At 40.5% G+C, this 27322-nt stretch overlaps 1 long non-coding RNA gene across 1 annotated transcript; it reads left to right on the forward strand.

Annotated features, from left to right (window-relative positions):
• Positions 1-471: 471 nt before the first annotated feature.
• Positions 472-21488, forward strand: LOC138845437 (uncharacterized). The gene is made up of 2 exons (XR_011382692.1): positions 472-7283; positions 7961-21488. It is a non-coding gene; the product is annotated as an uncharacterized lncRNA (long non-coding RNA).
• The last annotated feature ends 5834 nt before the right edge of the window (positions 21489-27322 follow it).

Genomic DNA, 27322 nt, shown 5'->3' on the forward strand with positions numbered 1-27322 from the left:
ATAAGAACACAAAGTCTAGAATCCGACAAACACCACCAACAACGGATACTTACTTGAGGCTTACACAAAACTGCACGCTGAATTCTGAACAGCCAAGCTGTTTTACTTTGCTCACATCGGAACGAATCTGTTCTTCAGGCTGTGAGCAGAAGGCCAGCAGCGCAGACATCACCACCACCACCACCTGCCTCCCAACACACACACACACACACACACACACACACACACACACCTACTTGGCCGACAGCGCGTCGTAAGCCAAAGTGAGAAAAACAGCGCCTGGCCTCCGTCCAAGGTCCCGGGAGGTCGATCCACCACCGGGCCCCACGCAGAGTGTGCTGCGCATGCGCTCTAACGCGGGCCACGCCTCCCACTGTGCGCTCGCTCGCAACCCTGGAAGCCTGGTGCTCCGCCCCTCCCCTCTCGCGCGTCACAGAGCCCGAGTTTCTCTCTCCTCCGGGATTGGCTGCGGCGGAGCTGACCCGCCCTTTGCCGCCAGGCCCCTCAAGGGCCCACTGCGAGGTCGCCTCCAGGTGGGCGTCGCGGCCTGAGTGCGGGGACGGCGCTCCCGGAGCCCGGCTCGATCATCCACTCTGCGGCGCTGGTGTGAGAAGAACGCGTCCTAAGGCCAGTCCCAGCAGCTCCTCTGTTTCTCGAGGCCAGAGTCTACTGGTTTGTGCAAGCCCGGAGGTTTGGGCTGGGGAGGCGGGCGCGGCTGTTGCTGTGTTCACCTTGGGGTCCACACCAGGGCTCAGATTTGGGGTCAGCTCCCCGTCTCCTTTTAGCAGTTGGAAAAGAGAACACGGACTTCTCCTCGAGAGTCCCCACTGATTTCAGCGCGGGGCTCGAGGAACCCCTGCCGCCCAGGTCTTTCAGTCGCTTACTATTCCGTTTATTCAGCAGCTCCATTGCCGATCTAATGCGTGGTGCGGTTCCCCAAGGGCACGGGGGACCGCAGCTGAGCCCGGGCGCCCCAAGCTCGAGAAGTGTAGATGCAGTGAGGAAATCTGGAGGACTTGATGTCAGATGGGGCGGGGCTGGGGCGAAATCGCTGCTTTAATGCAGGAGATCGCCACAGTGCATAGGCGCATCTGGGGACTTGTGCGGGGACACGGCATCTTATTCGTACTTTTATCATGCTTGACTTGGTTTAAATGAGAATTTTATGGACCCAGACGTGTAAATTGATGATATACTAGTAGGACTCACATGTCAGCTAATCCTATACATTTATTTCAGTATTTAAGTGATTTCTTTGTGATATTAGTAGAGAAATTATTTTTAGTCCTTATTGTGAACAAATCTCTGATGTGAATTTTTCTATATTATGGCATACGTATTTCCAGGGACCAACAATCATTGCATCAGTTCACCTTAGTAAGTGGCGAGTAGGTCAGTTCAAGTGGAGGTGTCTCAGTGGCCTACCTCTGCTTCCCAAACCAAATGTTCCGGTTCCCATGGGAGCCACTGAAGTCTCAATCCTCCAAGAAGCATTTTTTGTTGTTTTTATTGTTTGAATTAAATGACCTCTCTTAGGTAAGGAAATGAAATATATTTATATATATAGTAGTGAAGTTATTTCAGATGGTGTGATAGTACAAAGAAAAAAACAAGAGCTATCAAAACTTACTAAGAAAAGAGTGGATATTTGGGCTAGTGGTTAAGTGAATGGTTGAAATGTCCACATTTCTTATCAGAGTGCCAGGGTGTATTTTAGGGGTCAAAAGTAGGTCCGGGCCGCCCACCACTAGACAGTTCATCAGAGATGAGAGTCAGTGAAAGGAACCAGGTTCCCTTAAGAACCAGGTTTCTTCAAGAAGCCATCATTCTTGGGAAAGAGCATATTTGGGATCAAAGAGGTCTGCTTTTACTCCAAGAATGCTGGTGTCTTAAATAAAGCAGTGCACTTGCATCAGCAATCATCTCTGGTGTACTGGCTGTTCAGGGGTGAGCAGCCTGGGCCACATTTTGACTGGTAACAAATGGCAGCCAGGAGTAGGGGTCTAGTCCTTACATGTTATTGGGGAAGGGCAAGCACTGCTTGTGTCCTCCAGGCTGCTCTTGGGGAGCTGACCCCGGGGTTGGGATTTCAGGGATATTCCAGAAGCTGCTGAGTCCATTTTTGTGGATGCCTTACTTTCAGTTCTTACTGTGACATCAGCTGCCTATAAGTACTTTGTTGGTACAAGGAAATGGTACTGTTTGGAATCTGGGGGCTCAATGACTAAGTTGAACTCAGTGGACACTGGGAATCCTGTTTCTGTGCCATTTGTTTGGGCTTCCTGCCAGTTGGGCCTCACTAAGGTCATTTGTCCCAGTTCTGGTTGATGTGAGACAAGAATCTAAGACTAATCCCAGTCCCTCAGCAAGGAGGATTTGGTTTCCGTGAGTACACTGTGTGAGAATTAATCTTTAGTAAAATATGGGCAACTCAATTCACCTGAAAGCCCTCTGAGATATCCCAACTGATTTGTGCACCCTGTAATTATTGTTGTATGAGAACAAAATTGGAAATACTGCATGGTCTTATTATGTATGTAGTAGATTCCGAAGACTGAGGTCTAGGACTCCCCTTGTTCTCTTAAAGCCAGTTAGAGCTTCCCACAGAAGCCCCTGGTGCAGTTGCCAGTGGGGAACAAGAATCATAAGAATAATGCCATAGAAAGCATCTCTATTAGAGTGTCAATTAAAGGCTCTCAAATTCAGGTGTAGTATTCATTAAATGTTCAACTCCTTTGCTGGGATTAAGTTTTTTTTTTGCCATAAATATTCAAGTTACATTTTTTTCCTCTGCATGTTCCTGCTGAGATGTTGATGTGATAGTTTAAAATTGCTTGGTTTTTTAATTAAACACAATTTTTAGTGAAAAATATCATAAGAGCAAGAAATAAAAATATAATTTTGTTAAAAGAAGACAGTAATAGTTTTTTTTTAAAAAGATTATTTATTTAAATATCAGAGTTACACAGAGAGAGAGAGAAAGAGAGAGAGAGGTCCTACATCTTCCGGTTCACTCCCCAGTTGGCCACACCAGCCAGAGTTGCTCCAATCCGAAGCTGGAAGCCAGGAGCCTCCTCTGGATCTCCCATGCAGGTGCAGGGGCCCAAGGACTTGGGCCATCTTCTACTGATTTCCCAGTCCATAGCACAGAACTGGATCCGAAGTGGAGCAGCTGGGAATTGCACCAGCTGGGATTCCGGCACTGCAGGCAGCGGCCTCACCTGCAATATTAGACTGCACCAGCACTCTAATATTGGATGATGGTATAGCAGGTGGTTTAACCTGTGGCTCCACAATACCGCCCCCTTTCCCTCAACTTTCTAGGCAGCTCTTGTAAGCATTTTTCTCCTCCCTGGTTCTAACTCTGTTATGACCAGACCATAAAAATGCTTATCTCAAAAGTGGCTTGTGTTGTGACACAACAAGGCTACATTAGCTTCCTGCTAATTCACCTTAGCTTCAAGAGTTAAGATTATTGATATGCATTTTGAAAAATTAGTTGTTTCAAATTAAGTCATTTGACCATGATTTCCAGCTGAAAGCCTAAGGATCCTCAAAGAATCTACCCGCCATTCAGTAGGGATGATTGCTAATTAGACACCTAGATGATATATATCGAGTATTGCTGAGTTGTAGACTCATGCTAAATTTAAAGTTACTTTCACATATATACATTATTGATATAAATATTCTATAGGTTATATGACAATAATGTCTGCTAGTCCTGATGTGATGTTATTTTTTATGATTGTTATCTTCATAATAAAAGACTGGGGTCTGTAAAAATCTTTGGAGTTGCCCCTCCCTTTACAAGTATAGAGGCCTCAAAAGTTAAATAGTTTTGAAAACACTACTGTGGTTTAAATATATTAAATACAATAAATATTTAAATACATAAAAATGAAAAATTGAAAAATTTCTAAATATGAGATTAATCTGTATCAAATAAGCTTTTCTTACTGTACTTATACAGACAGCAATAATATGCCTACAATTACATTGCTTGTTGTGTTTAAGATACAACTTGATTTGTTATACTCTTGTTAGTTTGTTGTGTATTCTTGCTTTTGGGCATTTTGCCTATCACCTATCAGACTTCTGCAAAAGAAAATTCACAGCCAGATTATGCTGGCCTAAAAAAAATAAAAGTGTTTGTAAAAATACTCCTCTCCTTATCAAAATACTATATATAATAAATGTAACTATGTCACTTTGTTTTCCAGTAAATTGTTATTCAAATTTTAATCATGGTGATTTTAAAGTTTTTTTTTTTTTTTGCCATCCACAGTGCTGTTTCTTCGCTAAAAACATTTACAAACAGAAAAGATTCTAACAAGTATTTATAAATACAGGTTTCTGATGAAATGAACAAACTAAAAAAATTCTGATTAAAGGAAGCTGACAGATTTATAAAACTGTTACTATAGATCATACAAATGAATAAATTCATAGAGACTTGAACTGGTCAAGTTGTAGGTTTCTGTGTCTTACTTAGAACATTGTTTCTCTACTTAAATATTTTCTCTTAAGTTTAAAGATTTACTGTGATTTCTAGAGTTTATAACACTCTGGTGGACTATGTTTTTATAAATAAAAGTAAAGATATTTACTTTTCCTTCCCACTAAATTCACCCAACATTCAAAAACAACTTAATGAGAATTTTTGGTTTACATGACAATGTAATTATTTTCAAAAATTAGTTTAAAAATATACTTTCACAATAAAACCTAATTTAAACACTGATTAATCTAAAAATAAACGAAAATGCCAGACTTCAAGTACTGGCATTTCAATGAGTAAATAAAATGATCCCTTCTTAATAGATCTTGGGGCAAGCATTGTAGTGTAGCAAGTAAAGCTGCCAACTGTGGTGCCAGGCTCCCATATCATTGCCAATTTGAGTCCCAGTTGTACAGTTCTGATTCAGCTCCCTGATAATGTGCCTGGGATAGCAGTGCGAGATGGCCCAAGTGCTTGGGTCTTGCACCCATGTGGGATACCCAGAAAAAGCTAAAGCTCCTGGCTTCAACCAAGCTCAGCCATGGCTTTGTGGCCATCTAGGGAGTGAGCCAGCAGATGGAAGATCTCTCTCTTGCTCTCTCGCTCTCTTGCTCTCTCTCTCTGCCATTCAGATAAATAAATAATTCATTTAAAAAGGAGAAAAGTAAATTGTTAAAGATTTATTTATTTATTTGGAAGGTAGAATTACAGAGAGGTGGTTGCAGAGAGAGATAGATCTTCCATCTACTGGTTCACTCCCCTAATGGCTGCAACAGCTGGAGCTGGGCCAATCTGAAGCCAGAGCCAGAAGCTTCTTCCATGTATCCCACATAGGTGCAGGGACCAAAGAACTTCGGCCAGCTTCTTATGATTTTCCAGGCTGGAGCAAAGAGCTGGATCAGAAATGGAGCTTTCAGGACTGGAACTAGCATCCATATGGGATGCTGGCACTGTAGTCAGAGGATCTGTGCAATAAGTTGCCTGCCAGCTGTGCAGCTAAACTACCTTGGATGGTAACTATACCCACTGACCACACTGGGTTTGATCATGAAACTACACTTAGACACATCTAGAAACTTTAGCCCAGGTGCAATATAATGGAACCAAGTAGTGTTTGTGAGTATTATATATTATGTTTTATAATGTCTTGTTGTACTTGCTTAGTTGGTACAATCTTTGGGTGTTATGTTCACACTCATGTATATTCAACTCCCCATTTTTGGCTCTCTGCAGAAGTAGAAACACATGTAGATTTTATGGCAAGGATACTTAAAGTGGTCGAGTATTGTAAAAATGAACTTGGGAAGATGAAGGTACCAATTTTCTATTCCAGCATGACCTTCTGTCCTCATCTTTGTACCTCTACATCAACCAATAGCTGGTAACCAACAGGCCCACCTGCTTTTCTAGCTGCCCACAGCTCTGCTATTTAAGGGCTTGGGTCTGGGCCATTTTTGTCTGTAAAACCCCATAAGCAACTGGTGAGCAGATCTAGGTAAGATTATTGTAAAACACTATTGTGCTATCTATAATTCTACATATAATAGATATAACTTAGCCTCCTTGTTAACCACTAAACTATTCAAATTTTCACTGTGGTGATTTTATGTCTTGTCATGCACAGTTCTGGTTATTCTCTAAAAGCATTCAAATTCTGATGAAAAAAACTGAGATATTCTTGAAACTGATAAAGTAGATCAAACAGCACAAAAAGCAAGCAAAGGCAGCTAGAGTCTGTTCCTTGTGTATTTCTCACCACCAGTGTGAATGAGGGCAGTGGGCTGGGTCACTCTGAGAAGCAAGATACAGAGACCAAGAGACATACAGTTGAAACAGAGAGGGATGCTGAAGTTGTTGGAGCTCAAGAATATCCCACTGAACATGGACAGACAACAGCACAGCCACATCTGCTTCAAGGCAAATAGAAGGCAGCACAGCCAGTGGCAGCTGTGGGTGGAAGAAAATGCCATACACTCTCTGGAATGTAGGGATCTTCAACTTCCAGGTTGCACCCATTGCCAAAAGACCACACAACAAGTGTAATGGTTGCATCCTCTTGGTGGGGACAACTTGAAGAGTTCAGTGTCATTCAAGGTTTCTGATTCCACCCAATTTTAGGAGTTTAGTGTTGGAAGGGATCCTGTTCTTGGGGCTGAACCCAAACCAATGAATGTCTCTAACTTACATTTAACCTTACATCCCCAAACTGATGTAACGTTATGATTTGAATTTGTAATAATTGTTTAATGTAATGGCCAATATTTGTAACTATAAATGTGTTCCATTCTGTAAACAATGGGATGATAAGCTGTAGTTCCCTTTAGGATATGAAAGATAGGCTACTGAGCTTATTCCCTCATGAAATGGATACAACTTGATGGCTACTAATACCCTGGACTGAACAGCTTTGCAACAGTGACCAACTGATTTGCTTTTTGGATGTGAAGCAGTTGCCTGCCAGCTCTGCAGTTCATCTAACTTGGAGGGTATCCATAGCCACTAGCCACATTGGTTCATGAAATTACACCTGGACTCATTTAGAGACTTTAGCCCAGGATCAATACAATGAATTTCAATGAAGATTTGGGGCATTCTGTTATGTCTTATACTTTCCTGTTGTAACTTGCATTGTTTTAGTGACCATTTGATGTACTATTCCACACACCATGTGTATTCTTCAACTCACACTTGGATCTTTCCAGAAGAGGAGGCACCTGTAGATTGTACAGTGATGATGCTTGAAGTGACATGATGTTAAGAAGATGAACTTGTAAAGATGAAGGTATCAAGTTCTCATACTTTTATGCCTTTGACTACTTATCTGTCTGTCTCAATGGCAACCAATACCTTCAAACCAACAGGCCCAACTGCTTGACTAGCTGCCTACAACCATGTTACATAAGGGCTTGGCTCAAGTCACTATCATCTGTTATCTCCCATAATTACCTGGCAGGCAAGGGAAAGTGAAGCTATTATCTAGCACTGTTGTACTTTCTACATCACTAGATGTAACTATATATATATAGCTAAGGGGGGGCAGTGCTGTGGTACACTAGGTTAATCCTCTGCTTGCAGTGCCATTATCCCATATGGGTGCCAGTTCTAGTCCTGGCTGCTCCTCTTCCAATCCAGTTCTCTACTATGGCCTGAGAAAGCAGCCTGGGAAAGCAGTAAAAGATGGCCCAAGCAATTGGGATCCAGCACCTGCTGGGAAGCCCTGAAAGAAGCTCCTGGGTTTGGATTGGCCCAGCTCTGGCCATTGCAGCCATTTGGGGAGTGAACCAGTGGAAGGAAGACCATTCTCTGTGTCTACTTCTCACCGTCTGTAACTCTGCTTCTTAAAAAAACAAATAAAATCTTTTTTTAAAAAAAAGATATAGCTAAGCCCCCTTGTTAACCACTAAACTGTTACTCATATTTTCATTAGCAATATTTTCAGTTTTTTTTTTTCATCAACAGCCCTGGTTCCATACTACAAACTTTTACAATCCAAAACAGCTTTAACAAATATTTATAAACAAAGATTTCTGATGAAGGGGACTACAAAATGTACAGAGGGTTACCTGTTGATAAGATGAAATTGAGAAGGTGGACTTCTGAAGAAAATACAGAGATTCATGAAGATTCTACCATATATCTTTATTTACGGAAAATTAACCACATAGAGACTGAAACTGATGACTGTAGACTTACATGACTGTTAACTGACAACAATATTGGTCTCTCCTTAATTGTTTTGTCTCAAGGCTTAAAGATTTTCCTCTGACTTCTAACACCTATAACACTCTGGTGGATGTTTTTATAACGAGAAGCCAGAACATTTACCTTTTCTTCCTCCTAAATTCTTTCAAAATTCAGAAACTGCTTATGGAAATTTTTGGTTTTCTTGACATCATTATTTTCAAAACTCTGTTAAAGCTCTATGTTCCATTCATAATAAAATATAAATTAAAACAATGATTTGTCTGAAAATATACACAGACAATCTCACTTCAAGGCCTCCCAGCCTTTCAGTGAGTACATACAATGATGACTTCTAAATAGATCTTAAATCTCAAAAGGATTATTCTATAGTTTAAAAAAAAGTAAAAAAACTTGGTTAGAAATTTTTCTAAATCTATAATAAAAAATTTTTAAAAATCAACTTTTATTACTGACTTTGGATGTTGAATACTAGTGTGACTACAGTTATTTTGCTTATGGTTTTTCAGATACACACTTGATTAGCTATACTGTTGTTGTTTTCTTGTGTATTCTTCCTTTGTAGCTTCATGTCTTTTACCTATCAGCTTCCTACAAACATCTAATTCTCAGCCAGAATATGCTGACCTGATATTTTGACATGATGGCTATTTCCCACAGAACTGATTAAGTTAATTTTAAGAATAGACTGTAAATGCTTACTCTAAGAGCTCCGTCAAAACATCTGTGCTCCTTAAATATGTGGCTAAAGGGATTTATAACCCTCACTCTTGGTTGTCAACCATGTCCACCCCGACATGGGACCAAATCAAATCAAGGACCAAGAACAAATCCATCTTGACTAGAAGAGCATTAAGAGCATGTCTACAGGATGATAGATCAGCAATATATTTCTTTTTGTTAAACAGAAAAAAAGAAAAAAACAAGACAAGATGAGAAAGTGGAGGGCAAATTGAAGAGAGTGTCACCAGTGCCAATCTTAAGAGGTAGAAATCCAAGAGTTTCTTAAAAAATGCTCTTTTACATGATTATCTGATAGTAACAATGACAATAACTCTGCTAGGACTACAACATGTAGAGAGGGTCACCTGTTGTGAAGATGAAATTGGGAAGGTGAAGTTTTCATGTTCCAACTCCATAATATCCTTGCCCCCTTATCTGTGTGCCTTTATGGCCATCAAAGTCCTGGTAACCTACAGAACAACCTACTAGGCCTGTTGCAAATAACCCCTTAATAATGCCTTGGCTCTGGGCCTCTATTGTCTGTTAACCCACTTGAGCAACTGGGGGCATGGCTAGGTAGAGCACCTATATGTGGATGTGTGCAGCTCTGTGTGTGTGTGTGTGTGTGTGTATGATTGCCTCAAGGGACACAAATGCAGATATCACCTGTGGCTCTATTGCCATTGGGGTCTAGTGTCTGTTCTTTGTGTATTTTTCACTGGTACTGTGTAGAGGTAGAGGGTTGAGACCATTTGAGAGCCAACAAGCAGAGCCCAGGTGATGCACAGCTGAAGCAGAGACAGATGCTTCAGCTGCCATAGCCTGAAAACAACCCATAGGACCTTGATTACAGCAACACAGCCACATCTGTGGGAGACAAAGAGAAGAGAGGACAGCTGTGCAGTTGGGGATAAAAGAAGTGCCATCTACACCCTGGAAGGGAGTGATCATGGCCTCCAGGTGTTCCCAGTGCCAAGAGACACTAAAAATTGTCAGTGTTGAGTCTTCCAGTGGGGGGAACAATTCAAAACCTTTAGTGTTATTCAATGTAAGGGGTTAATGCGGTCCTGTTCTTGGTGCCAAGCCCGAAACATTGAATGTTTCTAACTGTGCATTCAGTTTCATGGCCCCAACCTGAATCATTCTATGTTTTGATATAGCAATAAGTGGTACAATGTAATTGTCAATATATGTAACAATATATGTGTTCCATTGTGTAAACAATTGGATGATAACTTGGGATCTCCTTGGGAGATGGCAGATAGACTACTGGATTTTGCCCTCATCAGATGGATATAATATGGTGTCTACAAATACCCTGGTGGACTCTACAGCTTTGCTGTGGTGACCAGTAGATCAGCTTTTTGCATGTGCAGCACCTTGCCTGCAAGATCTGCAGCTCAGAATGTAGCCATACCACTGACCAGACTGGACTTGGTTATGAAATTACACTTGGACTCATCTAGAAATTTAGCCCAGGAACAATATAATGAAACTCATAAGGGTTAGGGGTGTTCTATGTTATGTTTGTAATTTCTGGTATTAACTTGCATTGTCATTATGGCCTTTCAGTGTAATGTTCCTCACCCATGTGTACTCTTCACCTCACGCTTGGATCTCTCTAGAAGAGAAGGCACATGTAGATTACACATTGAGGATATTTGAAGTGGCAGAGTGTTGAGAGGATGAACTTAGGAAGATGAAACTGTCAAGTCCCCAAATCCTTTTGCCCTTGCCCTCTTATGTGCATCAATGGCAACCAATGTCCTAGTAACCAACAGGGCCATCTTCTTAGTTAGGTTCCCACAACTGTGTTATATAATGGCTTGGCTAAAGCTCATTATTGTCTGCAAACTCCCATAAACAAATGATGGGCAAGTATGTGAGGCCATTATAAACACTCTGTGCTGTCTATAATGCTATACAAGAGATATAAGTTAGCCTCCATGCTAACCAGTAAACTGCTATTCATATTTTCATTGTGGCAATTTTATGTCTTTTGTCACCCACAGTTCTGGTTTGTCTCTAAAAATATATACAATGCAGAAAGGTTCTAATATTTATAACACTGGTTTCCAACAAAGTGAACTAATTACAAAATCACACATTCTTATGAAAAAAAAAACCTGACAGATTGAGGAAATTGGTACAATCAAACAGGACAAAAAAGTAACCACATAGAGACCCAAACTGGTCACATTGTAGGTTGATGTGACTGTTAACTGACAACAATGTTGATTCTCATTATTTTGTCTCAATGCTTAAAGATTTTCCTGTGACTTCTAGTTACATTTTTATAAAGAAAAGCCAAAACATTTACCTTTTCTTCTTACTAAATTCCACCAAAATTCACAAACTGTTTATGGGAATTTTTGGTTTTCATGACAATGTAATTATTTTTAAATCCTTATTAAAACAGCCTATTCTGTTCATAATAAAGTATAATTTAAAACATTGATATGTATAAAAATATACACAGAACACTTGATTTCAAGGCCTCCCAGCCTTTCATAAAAAGATAACTCCTTAATAACTCTTGAACTTCAAAAACTCTTAAGTGTCTTAATAGCCTTTTTTTTAATCTAGGACTTTCTTGCTTAGGCTTCCTCCATTAAAACATTTTCTAACTCTGAGATCAAATTGAAGGAAATAAACTTTTTGTACTGACCTTGGATGTCCATTTGAATATGACTATAGTCATACTTTTATGGTTTTTCAGATACAAACAATTAATAACCAGAATATATGACATAAAGAAATTCAGCAACAAAATACTCAGGAAGAAATAGGCAAAGGACTTAAACATTTTTCAGAAGAGGAAATCCAAATGGCCAACAGATACATGAAAAAATGCTCAGGATCACTAGCCCTGAGGGAAATGCAAATCAAAAACACAATGAGGTTTCACCTCATCATGTTTGAATGGCTTTCATACAGAGATCAACAAACAACAAATGCTGGCAAGGATGTAGGGAAAAAGTACCCTAATCTGCTGTTGATGGGAATTGATCAAATGCAACAAAATAGATGAATCTGGGGAACATTATACTTAGTGAAATAAGTCAGTCACAAAAGGACAAATACCATATGTTCTCCCTGACTTATGAAAAATGAGCACCTAAAAGGCAATCTATAGAAGTGAAATTGAAACTTTGAGAAGCAGTGACTTGAACAGTGCTTGTCTTGACTTTTGAGTAACATTTTTTCCCATACTATTTGTTGAACTCTTTACTTAACATAGAGTTAGTCAAGTGTATTAAGTCAATTTAAAATAGATATTAGTATATAAGAGTGAGAATATGAGAGGAAGGAGCAAGAGGAGTGGGAGTATAAGTGGGAGGGCAGGCTCAGTGGAAAGAATCACCATGGTCCTAAAGTTGTAATTATGAAATGTATGAAGTTTGTATCTATAAAGCTGTATAGTTCTGCATACATTTTATGGACTCTCTTCCAAGGGTAATTTAAAAACTTGCCATTGGACTCCGAATCCCCTTAAGCTTGGTGGTAAAAATACCATCTTCGCCGGCTGCGGCGGCCATTGGAGGGTGAACCAATGGCAAAGGAAGACCTTTCTCTCTGTCTCTCTCTCTCACTGTCTACTCTGCCTGTCAAAAAAATACCATCTTGAGTGTTAAAGTGAACATATAGATAGCATTAAGCACTAAAGTGATCATATAAATAGGATTAAAAATGCCTGGTCTGAGAATCAGACCTTAAGGCATTTGGATCCAGCTAAAAAGCCCATAAGAGTTTCTCAGGCATGGAAAGCTAAGTCACTCTGGCAAAAAAAAATGACCTAATGAAAGATCTCTGTGAGATCCCAGTGGAAAAAAAATGGGCCATCAAAGATGGAGGCACCTTTCTCTGAAGGGAGGAGAGAACTTCCACTTTGACTATGACCTTGTTTAAATAAGATTTGAGTTGGCACACTCAAAAGGCTTCCATAGCCTTGGCAGCTTATGACAAGAGCCTCGGGTGATTACTGACATTATAAATAAGAATGTCAATTGTTAAATCAACAACGGGAGTCACTGTGCACCTACTCCCCATGTAGGACCTCTGTCCTTAATGTGTTGTACTATGCAAATTAACAGTAAAACTAGTTTTCAAACAGTACTTTATTCTTTGTGTGTCTGTATGGGTGCAATCTGTTGAAATCTTTCCTTAGTATATACTAAGTTGATCTTCTGTATATAAAGATAATTGAAAGTGAATCTTAATGAAGAATGGGATGGGGGAGGGAGTAGAGGATGGGATGGTTTGTAGGTGGGAAGGATGTTATGGAGGGATAACTGCTATAATCCAAAAGTTGTACTTTGGAAATTTATATTTATTAAAAGTTTTCTAAAAAGGAAACCAGTTGAAAAGTAAAAAAAAAAAGAAAGAAAGAAAGAAAGAAATTGACTGACAGGGATGCTGGCATTGTTGCACCACTACTCTTATTCCACAACGGAAATTTCAAAAATACATACTTAGGAGTCAACATTATGGCACAGCAGGTTAAGCTGCCATTTGCAACACTGGCATCACATATCAGTCAGGATGCAGTCTGGTGTGCCTCTAATCCAGCTTCCTGCTAATGCACCTGGGAAAGCAGCAGCAGTTGGCTCAAGTCTGTTAATGGAATATAGTACCATTTATACTCCAATAAATTACACTTCAAACAAAATGCTTAAATATTCTAATACTAATAAAATTTAAAAACATGAAATTCATAAAAATGGGAGAGTAAACCTGCAGGATATTCAGGACTATTAAAAGGGAAGTAGAGTATTGATTCATAATCATGCTCCCCAATGCAAGACACCATCTAGAGTAACAGAAGTTTCAATAATAAATTGCCAAACTGCAGGAAAGGACAAGCATATTTAATCATTTGCTGAATAACCTGTCAGGGGTACAGCAGGGATTTTCCCCCACAACTCATATATCTGTTACATTGTGATTCTTTCATGTTAAGGTAATGGATTAATAGTTATGATTGATATAATTGTGGTGGATAGGAAATGGGCCAGTGGGAGGTCTTTAGGTTCACTGGGGGAGTACCCCTTGAAAGCGGTTCTCAAGAGAGGTTTGATCATTTCACTTCAGGCTCTGCCTGTTTTATCTCCCCTTCCTGGCAATATATGATCATGCCTCCACATACATGAGCAACCTCTATCCATGATGTACAATGGAGCCACCAGATCCTGTAGCCTCCAACCATAAGCTGAAACAAGTCCTTTCTTTCCAAAGAAACTCTTCTCAGGTATTGTAGTTAAAGTAATGTAAAGTAGAATAATGCATACCCTTAGGTATTTGGATTTACTTCTGGAGCAAAGTTAAATTCAATGGGGAAAAATCTCCAGGCCCACATGAGAGAAACATGTATACTAGAAAGGTAATATGACATTTCATATCAGTTAAAAATTAATTTTTCAACAAAATATATTGAAATAACTGTGTTTGAGAGAATATGTGGGTGGTTCTTCCAGGATTTCTCCCACCAAGTTTTAGGCAATTTCACAGAGAAGATCCAAATGTTTAACATAAGGACATGCCTGGCATTTCTAATATTTTCAGCTCTGAGGCTTTAATAAAAGTGTTGAATGCAAGGTGATTAACTGTTGTCTTCTTTTTTTCTGCCATCTGAAGTTCAGTTTCAAATTCTGTTCCTGATGTTTCAGCTTACTTCTCTACCTCATCAACCTCTTCTTACCAGCTTTTCTTACTGACGCAGGATAAGTAAGAATACATCTCATTTACATCATGCAGCACAATGTGTTTTAAGAACACACAAATGTGTTCACACAAATGTTGTGAGCTGAGTGCTGGAGTAGAATCCCAGGTTTTTGACCTCCTGAAAAGTACTTAACCTGTGCTTCAGTGTCCCCATCTATGAAGCTGAAAGCAGTGATCCTGTCACAGGGTTGTTGTGAAGACTGAACATTCCTTTATTATTGAAGGGCCAGGGTTGTGTACATTTCTGAGTACATAAAATGGAATGGAAATGTAGTTCATTATACTTCCAAGGACTGAAAATTCATGGACTAGAGCATCCTGAATAAATGTAAAAACAATGATAGCACTTCAAGGCAGAGATATTTCTGTATAAGTTTACTAGTTTTTTAAAATTTACTTATTTGAAAAGCAGAGTTACAGAGAGAGACAGAGAGCAAGATCTTTCATCCCCTGGTTCCTTCCCCAAAGGGATGCAAAATCTGGGACTGGGCCATTCTCAAATCTTGATACTGGAACTCTGTCCAAGTTTCCCATGTAGGTAGCCCAGGCCCAAGAATTTGGACCATCTTCTGCTGCTTTCCCAGGTGCATTATCAGTGAGGTGGATCAGAAATGGAGCTGCTGGGAATTGAGTAGATGCTCTTATGAGATGCTGGCATTATAAGCAGAAATTCAACCCATTGAACCACAATGATGACCTCTAAAGCACAGGTATTTAAAATAGAAATTATTATTTTATCACAGGAAATTTAGAGGGAAAACACAGAAAGGAAGCCTGATGCCATTAATTTGGTTTTGGCCCCTGTGTTTACTAACGGATTATTTGGACTTCATACAGGGTGCTGGCACCTTCAAGGGGAAAGGTAATATTGAAGTACAGATGGCTTCAGAACTAGCCATTGCTGCACTTGGGAAAATGTTGTCACTACACCCTCTGACCCAAAACATCTGGGTAAGCTTCTCTTCTTGTCTATTTCTTTTTCTCCTTTTCCCTCGTTGTCTCATACTGCCTGCTGCTTTTGAATTAGTTGGTGAATAATAATTATTGGCAGTAATTGCTTGGGCTGCATGTATCACATGGGCTAATATGACGTAATGAGTAAGGCATGTTGCTGACAGATGGACCAAGGTGCAAAGAGCCTCTAAACCTCTCTATTCTCCAGACCCTGCCTGAACCACCTTTCACTGAATACCTCATATAGATCTCAAGCCTAACATTTCTGGAGTGTCTGTTTTTCTCTGTCACCTCAATGTGCTCTTGCAGTATTTTCTAAGTCAGCAACAATTTTGTATTTTTGGGTATTTTAGCCCAAAATGTGGTGTCCTCTGGACTCTTTATACCCTGCACCCCCTGTGAGTTTTGTCTTCAGACTTTGCTTATGATCCTCCTGCCTCTCTGGGTGCTGCTCTTCCCCACCCTCTTGCCTGAGTGGTGGTAGTACCTTCTAGCTTACCTCTCTGCTGCACTCCTACCTACAGTGGGGCAATATAGCCCTGGGTTCTTTCTAAGGCATGGACTGCCACTCTTCTGCACAGAACCTCCAGTGGTGTCCATGCCATTCTATGAGGTTGGATGTAATTTGCACCACCCCATACTCCTTCTAATGCTTCCTTTGTGCAGACCTGTTGCTGGCTGCTGCACCAGCCTTTCTCCACAGGCTGAGCTCCTTCAGGTCTCTGACCCTGCTGTTCCCTCTGCCTGGTGACTTGTCTACCTGTAATTTTCATAGCTCACAGCCCCATTTTTCCAGGACTCTGCTTATTAGGGAGATCTTTCCTGACTATGCTAAACAGAAGAGAACACATAGTTGCACAAGCCCACACATGCACACACACACACACACACACAGTCATTCTTCTCCCCTTGCCTTGTGTGGTGTTTTCCCTGGGCAGCTATCGCAAATGGTCTAAGTATGATTTTCCTTGACTTCTGTTTGTTCTGTGATTCTAATCTCATGATGATGGGGACCTTTGTTCACTGCTCTATCTCTAGCTTGGAGAGTGTTTTCTGATGTATAGAAGTGACTCACTTAAAATTTGTTGAATGAACAAACTGAGTTTTTATAAGCTACAGACATGAAAATCAATTGCAGCTTGTTGTCTAAATGCTTTTACCAGGATTTGAGTGCTCTTACATTCAAACATGAGTTAAACATTTCCTGATCAAACTGCCCAATTGAAAATTCTTTTGTTAAAAGATTTATTTATTTAATTGAAAGAGTTACACATATTGAGAAGGAGAGAGAGAGAGAGAGAAAGTCTTCCATCCACTGGTTCACTCTCCAGTTGGCCGCAGTGGCCTGAGCTATGCCAATCTGAAGCCAGGAGCCAGTAGCTTCTTCCAGGTCTCCCATACAGGTATAGGGGCCCAAGGACTTGGGTCATCTTCTACTGCTTTCCCAGTACATAGCAGAGAGCTATATTGGAAGTGGAGCAACTGGGATTCAAATCGGCACCCATATGGGATGCCAGCACTGCAGGCAGTTGCTTTACCCACTATGCCACAGTGCCAAACCCTGAAATTATTTTTAAACTCAATATATAAAAGGTAAAATGAGTATACTTATATTCTCTGAAAATCAAGAATTTGAGAAAAATAACTACCATTCCATTTTTTTCATAATTGGAAGCTTTCTAGAAATATTCACCGTATGATTCTCTCTTGTGGTGGAATGAGAAGGTGAAAAGGTCATGCCAAGATGGCCACTGACAACAGAAACTGCCTGGCAACAGGCCGTGATTGGATGGCTTCGGAAACCACATGACAACAGAGCCTGACTGGCAACAGGCTGTGATTGGATGCTTTGGAAACTGCCTGGCAATAGGCTGTGATTGGCTAGGGCACAGACCGCTGCTTGACCTGATTGGCTGCCTTGGCTATAGAAGCAGCTGTAGCAATTGAAATAAATGAGTCTGAAGGCTGCTTGCCTCATGCCTGCTTTCACCCGACTCCCGGGGTCTGTGTGGTGACTCTGTGCCTCTTGCCCCCACCACGCTCCTCCTCTCAGAACAAATCCTCTCAGAAGAAATCTACCACAACATTCTCTCTCTCTCTCTCTCTCTCTCTCTCTCTCTTTTTTTGGACAGGCAGAGTTATACAGTGAGAGTGAGAGAGAGAGAGAGAAAGGTCTTCCTTTTTCTGTTGGTTCACCCCCCAGGTGGCCACCACAGCCAGCATGCTGCAGCTGGAGCACTGCACCAACCTGAAGCTAGGAACCAGGCACCTCTCTCTGGTCTCCCATAAGGGTGCAGGGCCCAAGGACCCAGGCCACCCTCCACTACACTCCTGGGCCACAGCAGAGAGCTGGACTGGAAGAGAAGCAACTGAGACAGAATTCAGCACCCCAACCGGGACAAGAACCTGGGGTGCTGGTGCCACAGGCAGAGGATTAGCCAAATGAGCTGTGGCACCAGCCTCACTATATGATTCTCATTTCACTCTACTCTAATTTATTACGGATGAGCTTTCTTCATTTGCTCCGTCATTTACCATTTTCAGAGTGAGCTGCTTCAAATACAAAAATAAGTGTTTTATTGCAAAACAGTCACAGGCATTTTGGAATGTCTTGCAATATAGAGTATTTTTAAAGTAATTGTCACCACAGAGTTTGGTAGTGGTGGTTGTGCAGCAGTCAGAAGTCAACTGATGTCATGGGTGGGAGGCCTGGGCAGAATCAGTGCCCTCAGAATCTTGGGCTTGTTCCTCCTGGGCAGCTTTGCAGTCATTCTAGGAGGTATTCATTGAAAAACAGTAAAACAAGCCTTACCACAGGCTATCTGTTAAGTTGTAATTTGACATCTGAATAATTTAGTTGATTGTTCTATAGTTTTCTGAGTTACGGAAGAATTTTTTAAAAATAGATTTATGTGAAAGTGTGACAATGCAGAGATCTCCCATCCACTGATTCAATCCCAAAATTGCAGCAACAGCTGGAGCTGGGCCAGGTTGATGAAGCTAGAGGCTGGGAACTCAATCTGGGTGGCAGGGACCTAACCACTTCCATCCATCTGCTGCAACCAGTGTCTGCAATAGCTGCAAGCTAGGATTGGGGGTTGAGGCAGGACTTGAACCCAGGCACTCTGTTACAGCATGCAGTCATTCCAAGCTGTGTATTAACCACTACACCATAGGTCCACCCTACAAAAAATGTTTAGGGCACATTTTTATTTCTCTTAGAGGGTCAATTTCAGAATAAGAAGAGTTATTTATCTTGGGCAAACTTTATGGAAGGAAGTTTATGCCATATAATTTTTAAATGCTTAGAATACTCCATTTTGTTTTTGAGGTTTGCTACCTATTGTTTTAATGGGAAGATGTTGATATCAGCAAGTTATTACCTTATTTTTCAGTATTTATGTAGGAGTTAGTAGCCAGAAGCACATTTTTGTCAACTTATTGGAGCTTTGGGTGGCTATAACATCCAGTGTATTTTGGACCTATCTGAATTTGGAGTGGGTTAGTGCATGTGGTTTATTTGGTGGTGGTGGAGTAAAGCACACAAGCCATTTAGCAGTGGAACAAGGATCCCTCTCAGACTACATCATTCCACTACACTGTACTTCTTTTTGTGCTGCCCATTTTCCTTCAAAAATGTTTTTAGAGAAAAAGGTGCTCAACTAAAATATTTCACAATACTATTTGATAATAATTTCTTGCTGAGTCAAGAACTGAAATACTGGGGCCAGAACTGTCATGTAGTGGGCCTAGCTTTTACCTTCAAGGCCAGCATCCCATAAGAGCACTGCTTTGAGGCCCAGCTGCTCCACTTCTGATCTAGCTCCTTGCTAATGTGTCTGAGAAAGCACAGGAGGATGACTCAAGTTCTAAAGCCCCTGCACCCACATGGGAGAAACAGAAGAAGCTCCTGGCTCCTGGTTTCAGATCCACTTAGCTCTGGCCTTTGTGGCCATTTGGACAGTGAGCAAGCAGACTGAAGAGCTATCTCTCTGTCTTTCTCTCTCTCTGTCTCTAACTCTGCCTCTTAAATAAATACATATTTTAAAAAAGAACTGAAATACTGAGTAGCCCTGTTAAGTGAAATAATATAGGATTATCGAGAGCCTCAGTTGGCTTTGGCTGGTTTTGTTTCTGTAATTACAAGTCTTAACTCCAGAAGACATTTTCCAGTTTTCATTTCTTTATGTGGCTGTTCCTCATTTACCCTGTGTTGGCATACTGCTAGAACATGAAATGTGCTAGAGTAACTGTCACATGCTTGTATTTAACAGATATTTAGTCAGTGGTTAGTGTTTGCCAGATACTGTCTGATGGTATAGAAAGAGTAGTTTGAGTTGTGAGGCTTTCCAACTCTAATATTATATTTTGGTGAGTGTTAACTTTACTGAATTACAGGTACTGTGCATGCATGAATGAATTACATAGATTAAATCATGTTGATTTCATAATGGCCCCATTAACGTATATGCTGTTATATTAAGGTTCTCAGTAAGTTCTTTAATTCTACTTTGATTTTTGTGAGCTGTTTAATGTTTCAAGTTGTGTGTAAGTTTTCATTGTTTAAAGCACAATGAGTAGGCCATCACTGTACTCATAGAGTTATTTATTTGTGTTCTAACCTCAACTAAAGACCCTGTGATATTGGTGGTATTTTGTGCATAGGACTTCTCTTACTACTTAACCTTAAGACATTTCAGGTACTTTAAAAAGTTTAAGGCCAAACCAGGATTGGTCAGCATCCCTCTGTTGGTTGCTGTCACTAAGATATCTTCTCTTGCTCGTTGGTTAAGAGAATTCATTTTTATAACTTGGTTTCTCAGAAATCATAAGGCTCCTACCTAATTTCTTTTTTTGAATAATTTATTATTTACTTAAGAGATATAACTACAGAGAGAGGGGGAGACAGAGAGAAGTCTTCTATCTGCTAGTTCACTCCCCAAACGGCCATAATGGCCAGAGCCAGGCCAATCTGAACCCTGGAACCTGGAGCTTCTTCTAGATCTCCCACATAGGGGCGTGGATCTGAGGTCTTGGGCCACCTTCTACTGCTTTCCAAGGCCTTCTTCAAGGGGCTGGAGATTCTTCCAGGTCTCCCACATGGGTGCAGGGGCCCAAAGACTTGGGCCATCTTCCACTGCTACCCCAGGCCATAGCAGAGAGCTGGATCAGAATTGGAGCAGCTGGGTCTCAACCTGGCACCCATATGGGGTACTGGTGCTTTAGGCCAGGGCATTAAGCTGCTGTGCCACAGCACCAGCCCCACATTTCTAATTTTTTTAACTGTTGAGAAAGATAAGAGGATTTAAAAAGGGTTCTTGTGGTCCAGTATCATGATATAGCAGGCTAAGCTGCTGCTTGTGATGCTGGAATCCCATATCTGATTGTCAGGTTGAATCCTGGCTGTTCTGCTTTAGATCTAGCTCCCTGATAATGTATGTGGGAAGGCAACAATGGAAATGCTTGGGACCCAGCCACCCATGTGGGACACTATGATGAAAGTCTTGGATCCTGTCTTCATTGTAGCCCAATCCTGGATGTTTTGGGCATTTTGGAAGTGACCTAGTAGATGGAAGATCTCTCCGTTGTTCTGCCTTTTTAGTAGATAAAAATAAATAAACACTAAACAATTATAACCATCAGTCTGTAGAAGCCAGTATTTGGATTTTTCTTTTTATTTACCACTTCCACATTTAAAAAGAAATTCTATGCAATCTTGTTCCATTCTTTCTGTGTGGATAACCCTTTCACCTGAAGCACTGGTGCCAAGTGCTGTCATAACATGGTAGATCTTGTCAAATTTCCTGAAGCAAAACTTGAACTCACCAAGAAATACAGTTGTATTTTAAACTGCTATCACTACAGACAAACTCTTCTAAATGCTCAGTACTCCAAAGGATTCAAGGCAGGTTTTCTTTGGTTTTGCTCTTGGATGGGTGATAAATATGGCAGACAAGAAAATCCTGAAATCTATAGATGAGAATTTCCTCAACTATTATAGTTTGTAAATTCCATTCCAAAGAGCAAAATATGGAAAGAGTATCAGAAAAGAGACCAAACAATACAGATTTCTCAATGCATTTTCCTAATATGTAATTCTCCAAATGCCAATATCAGTTTTCAGTGCATTTTTTTTTGTTTTTTAAATTTACATCTAAAATTAAAATAAATCTCAGGAAACAAGGACTGCCTGGAAGAATTGAGTCTGTGTGTTCCATCTCTGTTGAAGGAACACAGTAACCATTTTAGACCCTAAGACCGTATGAGCTTTTCCCCCTGGGTCCCCTCTTGTTATTAAGGCAAGTCAGAATGAAGCTGCAGTAGATTGGGTCTGATCAATAGGCTTAGCCAAGATTGGAGCAGGTGCTCATGAGCTTTTCAGTAGTCTTGAGGAAACTCTGCTGCCTAGTGTCAGGGTGGCAAACACTCAGCCATGGAAGGAAGGCTGCAGGCTCAAATGGCTTCCAAGTAGCACATTTTCAGGCAACATTGAGGGGGTTAGAGAAACAAATTACCAGTGAATGTGCACTTACTCTTCATGTAGGATCTCTGTCCTTAATGTGCTGTACATTGAGGCTTAATGCTATAACGAGTACTCAAACAGTATATTTCACTTTGTGTTTCTATGGGGGTGCAAACGGTTGAAATCTTTACTTAATGTACACTAAACTGATCTTCTGTTAAAAAAAAAGAAATTATCAATTCCCAACTTGACTCTCACTGGGATTAAACATGACAATAGGTCTGATCTGATTTCATCATCATTTAAAAAAAAAATCATCTATTATTTTTCACTTTATGTCTCTGTGTGGGAGCAAACTGTTGAAATCCTTACTTAATGTATACTAAGCTGATCTTCTGTATATTAAGATAGTCAAAAATGAATCTTGATGTGAATGGAAGGGGAGAGGGAGTGGGAAAGGGGAGGGTTGTGGGTGGGAGGGACGGTATTGGGGGGGGGAAGCCATTGTAATCCATGAGTCGTACTTTGGAAATTTATATTCATTAAATAAAAGATAAAAAAAAAAACAAATTACCAGTGAATTCCTTTTCTTCACTCTATGATTAGACAATATTGATCAAACCAGTAACATTTTTTCTTGAAAAAAGATACATTCAAATTCTAACTGATGTAAGTTTGTTTGTGTCAGAGGTTGTAGACCTTTATATTTCAGTCATTTCAAGTGATTTTCAGAAAATTGTTTAATGATTATAAAAGTCATAAAAACTATAGGTATTGTGAAAATTAAACTTTATTAATATATAAGATTCAGCCATTATTAAGCTTAATTAAAGATTGATCTTAAATAACTCATGATAATTCTACCACAGTAGAAATAAAATGATTCCTGTTTTTTTTTTTTATTTTCTTAAAGTGAAAATAGTGAAACCGTACACAGGGGTAAATATTTAGCCTAGCTTTTAAGATGTCTGCATCCCATATTGGATTCCCTGGGATTGATTCTCAGCTCTGACTCTTGATTACAACTTCCTGCTAATGCAGACCCTGAGAGACTGTGTTGCTGGCTCATGCGTTTGAGTCCCTGTGATAAGGGCAGGCAGATAGGATTAAATTAATTAGATTCATGAGCTGGAAAATCATACCCCCTGATCTCTGCATGATCTCATGCCCCTACTTGATATTTCATGTATACATCCAACTGTTGATTAGATGACACAAGCACTCCCCTTTGTAAGTGAATAGAGGGTGTGGAGCATGCTGGGCCTGCCCCATGTTCTCCTGTGCCTTTAGGCTCATACCTTTCAGCCACCCTTCACCCTGCTTTTCTGCTACATGCTACCCTACCTGTGATAACTCCTAATCACATGCTTTGATTTGTGCATCTCCAGCTTATGGATTTCTCAAACATGGCTCCTGGCCTGCTCTCTACCTGCTGTTGATTTCCCAGGTCATGTTTCTAAACTCTTTCTCCCTTTTATAAAGCCCCCCTTTTCATGTGTATTTTTCTCATTCTCTAAATCAATGCTAAACTATGTTGCCTGTTTTCTTCAAGCTGATATTTAGAATTCTTATCTAAATAGAGAGATCCCTTGTGATATTAATAGTAAAATAATTAATAATTTTAGAATAAAGGTAAATTACTTCACCTGCTACCTATTTGTTATACCATGCTTAAGTTTGTGGTTCCTGGTTTTGGCCCAGCCAGTCCTGGCCATTGTGGGCATTTGGCAGAAGAAACATTGGAAGGAGTACTCTCTCCCCTCTCCTTGATCCCAAATGAATAGAAAGTACATATATTGGTGTAGAATTCTGTGAGCCTAAACCTCCTATATTGGAGTGCTACATACAGCAAGTTAGAAAATAAACAATAACTTGATTAGTTCTCAATCTTAGTATGCAAAATGTTCTTAGTAGTGTGGTGGTAGAGCACCAGAAACTGATAGAATCATGGCTAGCCTCATTGTCTCCCCCTCTCCCAATATGGAGATGAGTCTGAGGACCTGAGAAACATCAAGCAACATGGGGACCACTGTTATGGGATAGCAGGTAATTCTGCCACTTGCAACATCAGCACTTTGCTCCTGATTTGGGCCTGGCTCCGCCCTGGCCATTTTGGCCACCTTGGGCATGAATCAGCAGATGGAATGTCTCTTTCACTCTGTCTCACCCTTTTTTTCTCTGTATCTCCTTCAAATAAGTATTTTACACTTTGTGTTTCGGTGTGGGTGAAAATTGTTGAAATCTTTACTTAATTTATGCTAAATTGATCTTCTGTATATAAAGATAATTGAAAATGAATCTTGATGTGAATGGAATGGGAGTGGGAGCGGGAGATGGGAGGGTTGTGGGTGGAAGGGAAGTTATGGGCGGGGAAGCCATTGTAATCCATAAGCTGTACTTTGAAAATTTATATTTATTAAATAAAAGTTTAAAAAAATTAAAAAACAAAGTTCAGAACAACTATTTAAAAACTTCATTAGCTGGGTGCTGTGAAGGATGTTTTGTTACTGTGGACTTTCTTGATCATTTTACAGATTCTGCTTATTAATCTTTTATCAGTTGTGTAGCTTGCAAATAATTTGTAGTTGCAAATAAAAAAATAATTGTGTAGTTGCAAATAAAAAATTCTGTAGGTTGACTCTTCACTTTCTTGACTGTTTCTTTTGCTGTAAAGAAACTTCCCAATTTGAGGTAATCCCATTTGGCTTTGACTACCTGTGCCTCTAGGGTCTTTTCCAGGAATTCTTTGCCTGTTCAAATGTATTGAAGGGTTTCCCCTTTGCTCTCTATTAATTTGATGGTGTCGTGGTGTAGATTTAGATCTTTAATCCACATTGAGTGGATTTTTGTATATCGTGTAAGGTAGAGGTCTTGCTTCATACTTCAACATGTGGACATCCAGTTTTCCCAGCACTATTTGTCCCTATTCCAAGGGTTGGCTTTAGCTCCTTTGTCGAATATGAGTTGGTTTTAGATGTTTGAATTTATTTCCGGTGTTTCTATTCTGTTCCATTGGTCTATCTGTCTGTTTTTGTACCAATACCAGACTGTTTTGATTAGAATTGCCCTGTAGTATGTCTTGAAGTCTGGGGGGAGGAGGAAGATGGCGGAATAGGAAGGGAGCACACTGATAGTCCGGGGAGAGACAGTTTAATAAAAGTGGAGATACTGCAGGTTCAAGGAAGAGTAGGGGAGGAAACAGCAGAAGAAACTCTTCCGGAACGCGTGATTCACAGCGGACCTGCGTGGAGAGCGTGGGAGCCCACAGTTCGGGACACAAGCGGCAGACTCAACACACCAGCGCTGGAACGCGAGGTGAGCTAAACCTCAATACGCCGAGACACCGGCAGGCAAGCAGAGAGAGGAGACTAGTGGGAACGACCCCTGGGGGGGGAAGTTCACCAGGCTAACTGGAAGAGAGAGAGAGAGAGAGAGAGAGAGAGAGAGAGAAAGGTGACTGGTAAGGACACGGGTTTCTCTCTCTCCGCTCACCTCTCAAGGGCGAGCAAGACAAAGAGCAGGCGCCATCTTGGACATACGTCATAAGCAGAGCGACCTCAGGTCTGCACCGGCCCTGAGCCTAGCAGAAAAACCTGACTCTGGGCGGGGCAAATTAACAGGAGATTAGGACCTAGTAAATTTGTGGTGCTACTGAACTGAGACTGTGAAAAAAGAGACGGTGGGGGAGAGAACTCACGGAATTCACGAGAGCACTCTCCAGAGACGCTACAATTCCATAACTTTGGCAACCCAGTGGGAGACTGAAGGAGAATTTGAGCCCACTCTGAGGGCCGAACAGATTCCCTGTGTGGTCCTTGGGAAAGAGCTTCCGATCTCTGGCTCCTGTGGGTATATCATTTGCCTGCTAACTACCTCCAACTTCGTTCAGCTGTGCGGAATAACTTCCCTTTTGAATCAAAAAAAAAAAAAAAAAGAGAGAGAGGTTTGCCACGCCTAAACTGGGAGTGTCACCTTTGGCACACCAAACAGAGCTCTCAGGCCACACCCATCTCAAGCCCTAAGGCTCCATCAAAAACAGATAGTCCACTTAATCTAGAGCCATAGTATAACAAGAAAAAGCACCACAGTGAAGAAACCAAATATCTCCAATATGCCAAATAACAAACGCAAAAACCGAGGTAATAAAAACAAGGAAGTCACCATGATGCCCTCAAATGAAAAAGACACCCCAATTCAAGATTATGAAGATGATGACATAGAAGAAATGCAAGAAGCAGATCTCAAAAAATTGATAAGAACATTAAGAAGTTCTCAAAAACAAATTCTTGAACTACAGAAATCCTTAATGGACAAGATAGAAAATCTCTCTCGTGAAAATGAAATATTAAGGAGGAATCAAAATGAAACAAAACAACTAGTACAACAGGAAACTGGGATAGTGACTGAAGTGAAGAATTCAATAGATCAAATGAAAAACACAATAGAGAGCCTTACAAACAGAATGGGTGAAGCAGAAGAGAGAATATCAGACTTAGAAGACAGAGAACAGGAAAGGATACAGTCGGACCAAAGAAAAGAAGAGGAAATTAGAAATCTAAAACACATTGTTGGGAATCTTCAGGATACTATTAAAAAACCCAACATTCGGGTTCTAGGAGTTCCTGAAGGCATGGAGAGGGAGAAAGGATTAGAAGGCCTTTTTAGTGAGATATTAGCAGAAAATTTCCCAGGTTTGGAGAAGGACAGAGAAATCCTAGTACAGGAAGCTCACAGAACCCCTAATAAACACGACCAAAAGAGATCCTCACCATGACACGTTGTAATTAAACTCTCCACAGTGAAACATAAAGAAAAGATCCTAAAATGTGCAAGAGAGAAACGTCAGATTACTCTCAGAGGATCTCCAATCAGACTCACAGCTGACTTCTCATCAGAAACTCTACAAGCTAGGAGGGAATGGCGAGATATAGCCCAGGTACTAAGAGAGAAAAACTGCCAGCCCAGAATATTATATCCTGCTAAGCTCTCATTTGTGAATGAAGGTGAAATAAAGACCTTTCATAGCAAACAGAAATTGAAAGACTTTGTGGCCACTCGTCCGGCCCTGCAAAAGATACTTAAAGATGTGCTACACTCAGAAACAAAGAAACACGGCCATCAATATGAAAGAAGGTAAAGGAAGGAAACCAAGGAAGGAAACCTCACAGCAAAAGATCACAGGGAATTCAAAGCATATATTAGAACTTATCTTTGGCAAATGGCAGGGCAAAGTTACCACTTATCATTAGTCACATTGA

This window comes from Oryctolagus cuniculus, chromosome 15, assembly GCF_964237555.1.
Source record: "Oryctolagus cuniculus chromosome 15, mOryCun1.1, whole genome shotgun sequence".
NCBI classification, from domain to species: Eukaryota; Metazoa; Chordata; class Mammalia; order Lagomorpha; family Leporidae; genus Oryctolagus; species Oryctolagus cuniculus.